Source organism: Lactuca sativa, chromosome 5, assembly GCF_002870075.4.
Source record: "Lactuca sativa cultivar Salinas chromosome 5, Lsat_Salinas_v11, whole genome shotgun sequence".
Classification (NCBI taxonomy): Eukaryota; Viridiplantae; Streptophyta; class Magnoliopsida; order Asterales; family Asteraceae; genus Lactuca; species Lactuca sativa.
The window spans coordinates 30,780,314-30,789,570 of record NC_056627.2 but is presented as its reverse complement, the minus strand read 5'-3'; positions in this window follow the sequence as shown (position 1 = coordinate 30,789,570).

Genomic DNA, 9,257 nt, shown 5'->3' with positions numbered 1-9,257 from the left:
GCGCCGGTCTCAACGACGGTGCGGGTTACAGATGGCCAGAAGGTCAAGGCAAAGGTTCCAGTGGTGCAGAGAGCATTTCAGCTGATAGCCGAGGAGGCACGCGCTGCACTCGATCTGGTGACAGGTATGATTCTTTCCCTCTGATCTTTTTTTTGTTGAGATTTTGTTATTGATATGTGCTCTATTTAGGATCGTTCCATGTGAATGGCATCCCGGTTCTAGTATTGTTTGACTCGGGTGCTACCCGATCATTTGTGTCTCTTACGCTTAGCAAGAGATTTTCTGCGTCTTCGGGCATGTTGGATTGCCCTCTAGAGGTAGAGATTGCAGACGACCATTCGGTGTGGGCATCGATGGTATTTCGAGATTGTGTGTTGAGGTTATTTGAGGAACGCTACTTGGTAGACTTGGTTCCCATTCCATTGAGTGGAAACAAAGTGATTATAGGCATGGACTGGCTCAACCCTAAAGGGGCAGTGATCGACTGCGCGCAGCAGTTGGTGCGGGTCAGGACCCCAAGTGGGGGAGAGCTGGTGATTCAGGGCGAGAAGCCATACGAGGACCGGCTTTATGTTCAGCAGCGAGAGCTAGGCACTACCTCCAGCAGGGTTGCGCAGGTTATGTCGTGTATGTTATGGATACCCGGGAAATGGGTAGAGCGATGGTGGATGATGTACCGTTGGTACGGGAGTTTGCGGACGTATTCCCCGAGGAGTTTCCTAGGAAACCTCCGGAACGACAAGTGGAATTCAGGATCGACCTAGTTCCTGGTGCGGCTCCGATAGCCAAGCCACTGTATTGGTTGGCCCCTCCTGAGATGCAAGAGTTGTCTACACAGCTGCAGGAGCTGTTAGACAAAGGTTTCATTAGACCGAGTAGTTCACCCTGGGGAGCCCCGATTATGTTTGTGAGGAAGAAGGACGGGTCGCATCGGATGTGTATAGATTATCGGGAGCTGAACAAGGTAACGGTGAAGAACCGCTACCCACTTCCGAGGATTGATGACCTCTTTGACCAGCTACAGGGAGCATCTAGGTTCTCCAAGATTGATTTGCGTTCAGGGTATCATCAGATGAGGGTCAGAGAGGAGGATGTGCAGAAGACTGCATGTCGGGCGCGTTATGGCCACTATGAGTTTATGGTGATGCCTTTCGGGCTCACCAATGCTCCTACCGCGTTCATGGATCTCATGAATCGCGTGTGTAGACCGATGTTAGATCGGTCTGTGATAGTATTTATTGATGACATCTTGGTTTATTCCAAGACGTAGGAGCGGCATGAGGAGCATTTGCGGGAGGTTCTGGAGACTTTGAGGAGGGAGAACTTCTATGCTAAGTTCTCCAAGTGTGAGTTCTGGTTGCGCGAGGTGCAGTTTGTTGGGCACCTTGTCAACCTGAACGGGATTCTGGTAGATCCAGCCAAGGTAGAGGCCATGATGAATTGGGAGGTTCCAAGGTCTCCATCTGAGATTCGGAGCTTTCTAGGGTTGGCAGGCTACTATCGGAGATTCATTAAAGACTTCTCCAAGATAGGAGTTCCGCTCACCCGATTGACTAAGAAGTCGGTGGTGTATCACTGGGGGCCTGAGCAGCAGGCCGCATTTGAGACGCCGAGACAGAGATTGTGCAAGGCGCCAATTTTAGCCCTGCTAGAGGGCATGGAGGATTTTTTTTGTGTACTGCGATGCATCCATCGCAGGATTGGGCTCGGTATTGATGCAAAGAGGGCATGTCATCGCCTACGCGTCGAGGCAGCTGAAGCCTCACGAAGCGAACTACCCGACGCATGATTTGGAGTTGGGGCTGTTGTGTTCGCCCTCAAGATTTGGTGTCATTACCTCGATGGGGTTCGTTGTACAATTTACACGGACCACAAGAGTTTGAGGTATCTCATGTACCAGCCAAATCTAAATATGAGGCAGCGTCGGTGGTTTGATGTGGTGAAGGATTATGATTGTGAGATCCTCTACCATCCAGGGAAGGCCAATGTCGTGGCCGATGCGCTTAGCCGCAAGGCAGCGCCAATCAGGGATATATGTCTATGGATGATAGTGGTGACTCCGCTTCTGGAGCGGATCCGGGAGGCTCAGCAGGAGGCTATGAAGGAGGAACATCGGAAGAATGAGCGGATTATGGGGCAAGTTTCCTCTTTCGACTATGATAGTCGAGGGTTATTGACTCTTCACCGTAGGGTGTGGGTCCCTTATCATGGAGGAGTGCGCCAGGTCCTGTTGGAGGAGGCGCACAAATCCCTATTCTCCATTCATCCCGGGGCGACGAAGATCTATAGGGATCTTCGACTGGACTATTGGTGGCCCTGCATGAAGTGGGATGTGGCATGGTACGTGGAGCGGTGCTTGACCTGCAAGAACGTCAAGGTCGAGCATCAGAGACCTCACGGCAAGATGCAGCCGTTGGATATCCCGCTGTGGAAATGGGAGGATATTACGATGGATTTTATCCTAAAGCTTCCCAGGACCGTGCGGGGGATGGATTCGATACGGGTCATCGTGGATCGATTGACCAAGAGCGCCCACTTTATTCCGATTCAGGAGAGCATCTCGGCCGAGAAATTGGCCGATATCTATATCAGGGAGGTGGTGGCGCAGCACGGAGTGCAAGTTTCAGTGATTTTAGACAGAGATGTGCGATTTACTTCCAGGTTTTAGAAGAGGTTTCATGACAAGCTGGGTACTCGTCTGCATTTTAGCACCGCTTTTCACCCGCAGACGGATGGCCAGAGCGAGCGGACCATCCAGACTCTGGAGGATATGCTGTGGGCATGCGTTTTAGATTTCGGAGGTAGTTGGGATACCTACCTCCCGTTGGCGAAGTTCTCGTATAATAACAGCTATCATGCGAGTATCGACCGTCCTCCTTTCGAGATGTTGTATGGGAGGAGGTGTAGGATCCCGATATATTGGGGCGAAATTTGCCAGAGAGTCATGGGGATCACCGAAGTAGTGCTCGCAACGACAGAGAAGATTCGGCAGGTCCGGAGTAGGCTTCAGACTGCTCATAGTCGGCAGAAAAGTTATGCCGATAAGCGTCGATCAGACCTGGAGTTCCAGGTCGGGGATATAGTTCTCCTGAAGGTGTCGCCATGGAAGGGCGTCATCCGATTCAGGAAGCGGGGCAAGTTGGGCTTAAGGTATATCAAGTCATTTAGGGTTGTAGCCTGGGTAGGCAGGGTGGCGTACCGGTTGGATCTGTCAGCCGAGCTCAGTCAGATCCACAACACTTTCCACGTCTCTCAGCTGCGGAAGTGCCTAGTGGATGGTACGGCGGTTGTACCCATGGAGGACATTCAGGTCGATGGCAGCCTGAATTACATTGAGCGGCCTGTGGCGATCCTTGACCGGAAGTCGAAGGATCTGAGGAACAAAAGAGTTGAACTCTTGAAGGTGCAGTGGCAGCACCGGAAGGGGTCGGAGTGGACTTGGGAGTCGGTGAGCGAGATGATGGAGCACTACCCCGATTTGTTCCAATATCGAGCGGCAGACTTCGAGGACGAAGTCTAAAATAAGTGGGAGAGATTTGTAGCACCTGGTTTTTGGTATGCGTTCTATTATTAAATCTTCTTTATTTTTGCACTTTTGGCCTTGGACTCGGCGAGTCGAAGGACTGACTATTCGAGTAGAAGTGGGATGAGGCGCGGGGTTTAAGTCGCGGACTCGGCGAGTCGAGTCCCTGACTCGGCGAGTAGCCGCTGTTTGGGCAAAAACCCTAATTCAGGGGTTTGCACCTTATTTAAACGACCTTATGCAGCCTCCTTTCCCCCTTTATGCTCCCAAACACTCCTCATAGCAACCCTAGCCATTTTTGTGAAGATCTAAGGCTTTTTAAGTGATTCTTGTGGGTTTTTGGTCTCAAGGAAGAAGGAAGAGGATAGAAGGATCAAGAGGGGACTGAAGGATTCGAGTTTGGTTCATCATTTGCAGTTTTTGGAAGGTATAAAGTCTGAAGCTTGCTCATTCTTTTGTTAGATCCCTCTTTGGGGTGATTTAGGGCTTTTATAAGCCATTTTTGGTGGCCAACCATGTTTGCAAACATGGTTGGGGGTTTGGGCTTTTGTATCATGTCATTTTATGAGCCACAAGTCAGATTTAGGTTGCTTTTTGCACCAAGGAAGGCCCTATGCAACAAAAGAACCATTCTAGAGCCTTTTTAGCTCTAATGTCCCATGCATCCACGTAAAGTTTGTAACTTTACGTGCTAAATCGAGTTTAGGGTCCTGGATTTATCATTTGGTTAAGTGTTGTACAGCAGAAATCGAAGTTCTTAGTAAGGAATATGATAGACTCGGCAAGTCCATTCCTAGACTTGGCGAGTCCAACGGTTTTGGTCCCATATCAGTGAGGGTCGTAAGGACCAGTTGAGTGTGGAAGGGTTTTGGTCCCACATTCTGGACTGAGCAAACGGTTCTGGGAATTCATGGCACTCGGCGAGTGCATGAACGGACTCGGCGAGTCCAAGACAATCTTCATGGAACTCGGCGAGTTGGTCATCAACTCGGCGAGTCGAGGACATAACGTGTTCATAGGATGAAGAGTAACTCGACGAGTTGTTCATATAACTCGGCGAGTCAGCTAAGGACATGAGTATCAGTTGATGATGAACTCGACGAGTTGTTCATACAACTCGGCGAGTCAGATGTTGATTCAGTTGGTGTTCATTTTGAAGGAAAACTCGTCGAGTCATTGCCTAACTCGACGAGTAGAGACGGGTATGAGGTCTGATGGAAGGATAGGGACTCGGCGAGTTGACGAGTCAACTCGGCGAGTCAGTTCAACTGGAAGTTGACTTTGTCGTTGACTTTGACTTGGTCAAGGGGTAAAATGGTCATTTTACCCTAAGGGTAGATGTCAGTTTCTGACTAAGTGTTTTGTGGGAATTTTAGCCGGAGGACTTCCGAAGCAGCCGCGGCAGCAGTCTGAGGATTTCCATGCAGTTCAACAGATACGAGGTGAGTTACCTTCCAGTAGGGGTGGGTCTAAGGCCACAATGCCGGCCCACCATTGAGGAGTAATTAGAAGATCATTGTCTTTCTGATAATTTATCTTGGTCTGGTTTGCGTTTGGTTATGAGTTATATGATATGTTGCATGTTAGGGATAGTTTCCCTGATAGTGGTCTTTAGGACCAAGGGGTAGGTCAGTACCCGGATATGTTCGAATGTGTGCTTATATCTTACTATTGTATGCTAGTAGTTAGGGTGGAATAGTCCCCAGTTACCGGTTGAAAGATACCGATGATGATTACAAGTTGAAAGATACCGATGATGATTACCGGTTGAAAGATACTGATGACGATTACCGGTTGGAAGATACCGAAGATGTTTACCGGTTGAAAGATACCGATGATGATTACCGGTTGAAAGATACCGATGGTATTGTATGGTATGTGGTATGATGGGGGAACTCACTATGCTTTGTGCTTACGATTTCAGTTTTGGTTTCAGGTACCTCTTCATCCAAGGGGAAGGAGCCGACGGCGTAGCATGGCATCACACACACTCACACTTGATTACCGCACGGTGTTTTCTGGGATTGTACTCTGATGTGACATTTGTTTATGGTAGTGGGATTTTAACATGATACTTGGTTTTGAAATGACATGTTTATACAATATTTCCTAATGAATGTTTATGAGTTAATTAATCAAAAATGAAATTTTTGGGCTTGAATTTTTGGGTGTTACATTGTAGACTCCATTTTTGGAACTTTGAGCCAAATACCCCATGCATGAATGTGAAGTTTGTAACGTTACGTGTGATATGGACCCTAGGAGGTCAGATCTATGTTTTGAATGCATTAAGCCAGACTGAAGTCGACTAAATAGTTTTGGACATGGAGGGACTCAGCGAGTCACTCATGTGACTCGGCGAGTCGGGTTACAGTTTCCCCCAAACCCCTTCTGATAAGGGGCAGCGTGTTGAGCTGGAAGTGCACTCAGCCTGTAGGGTTCATTGTAGGCCTGAAGATCATGGAACTCGGCGAGTTCAAGACTAAGTCCCAACTGCATGAAGAAGAACTTGACGAGTTAATAAGGAACTCGGCGAGTCCAGTACTAGATGTGCCATCTTGCATGATGAAGGACTCGATGAGTTCAAGGATTAACTCGGCAGTCAGTTGTGGAAGGTCCCGACTTTGTTAAAGGAGAAGTCGAAGAGCTCATGAAAGACACGTCGAGTAGGGTTGAAGTTTTTGCGTTCTAAGGATTATGGAACTCGGCGTGTTGTTGGGTCAACTCGGCGAGTTGAGTCAACCAGATGTTGACTTTGATACAGAGTTGACTTTGACCAATGTGTTGACCTTGACCTTGACTTTGACCTGAGTTGACTATGAAATGGTAATTAAGGAAGATTGTTGTAAGTAGGATTTGAGAGGAGTTTATTCCATCGTCGAGGACAGTTCAGTTACTACACGACATTGAGGTGAGTTACCTTCCAATAGAAATGATTCTAAGGCACCAAGGCTGGCCCACTAGTAAGAGTTATAGTGGAGATAATTGTCTTCGTGAGAATAATCTGGTATGTGGTTATCTGTTATGATTATGTGCTAGCATGATATGATGTTAAGTGATAGTAGATAGTAGGGGGTATAGTCCCCATGTTTATGCTATGTTATTATGTGGTAGTGGTAGGGGTGAAATAGTCCCCGTAGCCGGTTGAAATTAACCGAAGGGCAGGTCAAGCACCCCAGAATTGCCTGGCAGGGTAGGTCAAGGAAATGAGCAATGACACAATGAATATTACATAATGCTCCTCAATTAATGATGTACAACATATAAAATAAATCCAATTTTGGGACCTTGTCGCTTCCTTTTTTAGATTCACACTAAATGTAATAAGCCTACGGATAAAATGGTGAATCGGTGACCAGATTTGGCTCTCTTGGGATGTTCTAGGTTTGCACACTCCATTCACTATAGTTTCCCAAAAATCATATGAATGAACTGAATCGCGGAAATTAGGATCTCCGATTCTCAAAAATGATGCATATTATAGGTTTCCCAAATCTTATTTACTATAAATATTAAGTCGGACTCCAAGCTCCGCGAAACTACCTTATTAGGTTTTTCCCCAAACCTGATTTGTAACTGCGCTCTATTCATAGCATCTTCATAATTTTCCTGTAAGTTAATCTTCGAAAAGAATTCAACACATAACTCCTTGTAAACCAATTTGTAGATGTGAGAAAAGGCTCCACCACCCATTGCATGAAAACGTAAACACGCCTCTAACATGTAAGATAAGGTTTAAGTCGTCTATTACTCCTACATTAGTCAACCAAGGACAATCAATGGTCGGAGTTACCATAATTTCTCTTTGATAAAACCATCAAAAGTGGTTATTGTATCGGGTCAATCGCTCAGCCGATACATTGGTCAGGAACTGATAAAATGGGTGCAAAGGTGGTGCGTTCGGGTTCTCCTCTGGAGGTTGGGGTTGTTGCTAAGTCGGAAGCCTTCGTGGTGCCATTAAACCTGGAAAACATAGAAAATAACAATACCAAAAATCCAGATTAAACAATTATAAAAGCAAAAAAGATTTTGAATCGCCCAGAAACCACGTCGTGGTGAATGCTTCACCATGTAGTGACACGACTAAACTGACATGGGTTCTGAACATGACAAGTTTTAGCCACAAATAATCCATAATACTCAATGGGTTTCCTATTAAGGCATGTAAAAATCTATTTAACACATCATTCATAACAATTAAAACCCCAATTTGACAAACCCTAGAGCTAAAATTCACACCATTTTTACCAATTTAATCAAACCATGACAATATTAAGTAAAGTAGAGCATAAAAACCACACGTTAAAGGAGGATTAAGTGATAAAAGATGAAGAAAACCAATGATTTTGCAATTAAGATGTAAAGCAGGCTTCATATCATAGGGGTGTTTGTAAAAAAGGAAAAGTGAAACCAAGGTAAGGTTTTGAAGACTTATCTTATCCAACAGTTCCCATGTCGTAGCAATAGGCTCACCATGTTGTGGTGCGATTTTACTGTTTGTAGAGACGAGCTTAAAATAGAAACCACAACGTGGTCATAAGGGTAACATGACGTGGGTTTCGAAGTTTTCTCAAGCCAAATTTCCTTTATCAAAAACTCATTTTGAATACTCCATAAACTTGTTTTCGGCTAGCCACTTATTGGAACAATCTCAGACAAAAAATTAAACGAGTGAAATATCCTTTAAAACAAAAAAAACAAAAATAATGATGAAAAATAAAGGAAAACAAAAACCAAACCACATGTTTCCTTCTGGAAGCACTTCTTTTTGATGAGTCATGAGATGGACTCCTTCCCGCTCCACGTTATTGTATTTTGGATCGGAATTTTCTTATTTATGTTCATATCGAGCCTTTGTCTTTTGTAAGTTGCAACTTGTCTCTTGTAGTATTTCTTCGTGTTTTTTTCTTCTCCAATCTCGTGCTTTCTTCATGTTTTCGTTGCACTCCTTGACTCGATCTAGCTTCACCCTTATTCTTTTCTTTCTTCTCATTCCCGACCTTCTTTACTCCTTCAACCACTTTTTCAACCTCTTTGTTCTCTAGCTTCTCCCTGTTTTCTTCATTTTTAGCTCCTAACTCTTGATCCTCCCTTAGCTCCAATTCTTCGAAGATAGGTTTTGAAAACCGAGAAACTTTGCATTATAAGATTATAGGAACCGAGGCTCGAGCAGTTATGCATTTCTCCTCTTGTTGTGGTTCACTCCACTATAAAATATGATCTTTCATCATCTTCTCTAACTCCATAAGATCATAAAAATCTTCACTCCCCTCTTTTTGCATCATCTTTTCATCTCTCATCACTTCATTCTCACAATCCATAAAAGTACCTCATCATTGCTTGCTTATGAAGACTTATTGGTTTGACCAATTACAAAAGTAATTTCTTTCGACCCCACTCTTAATGTATACTTGGAGTCATGGATGTCAACTAAAGATCTAACAATACTTAGGAAGGGTCTCCCAAGAATTACTGGAACTTCTTCATCTTTTTTCATGTTTAAAACAACAAAGTCAACTAGAAAGACGAACTCCCCAAATTTAACAAGCAAATCTTCCATGATGCCTTGAGGATATGTGATGAACCTATTTGACATATGTATAGCCATCCTTGTCGGCTTTAATTCCAGTAGATTAAATTTCTTGAAAAATAAATAAGGCATCAAGTTGATACCAGCTCCCAAGTCGGCTAATGTATTTATCTTCTTGGATTTTCTAAATTCAAAAGTTATATT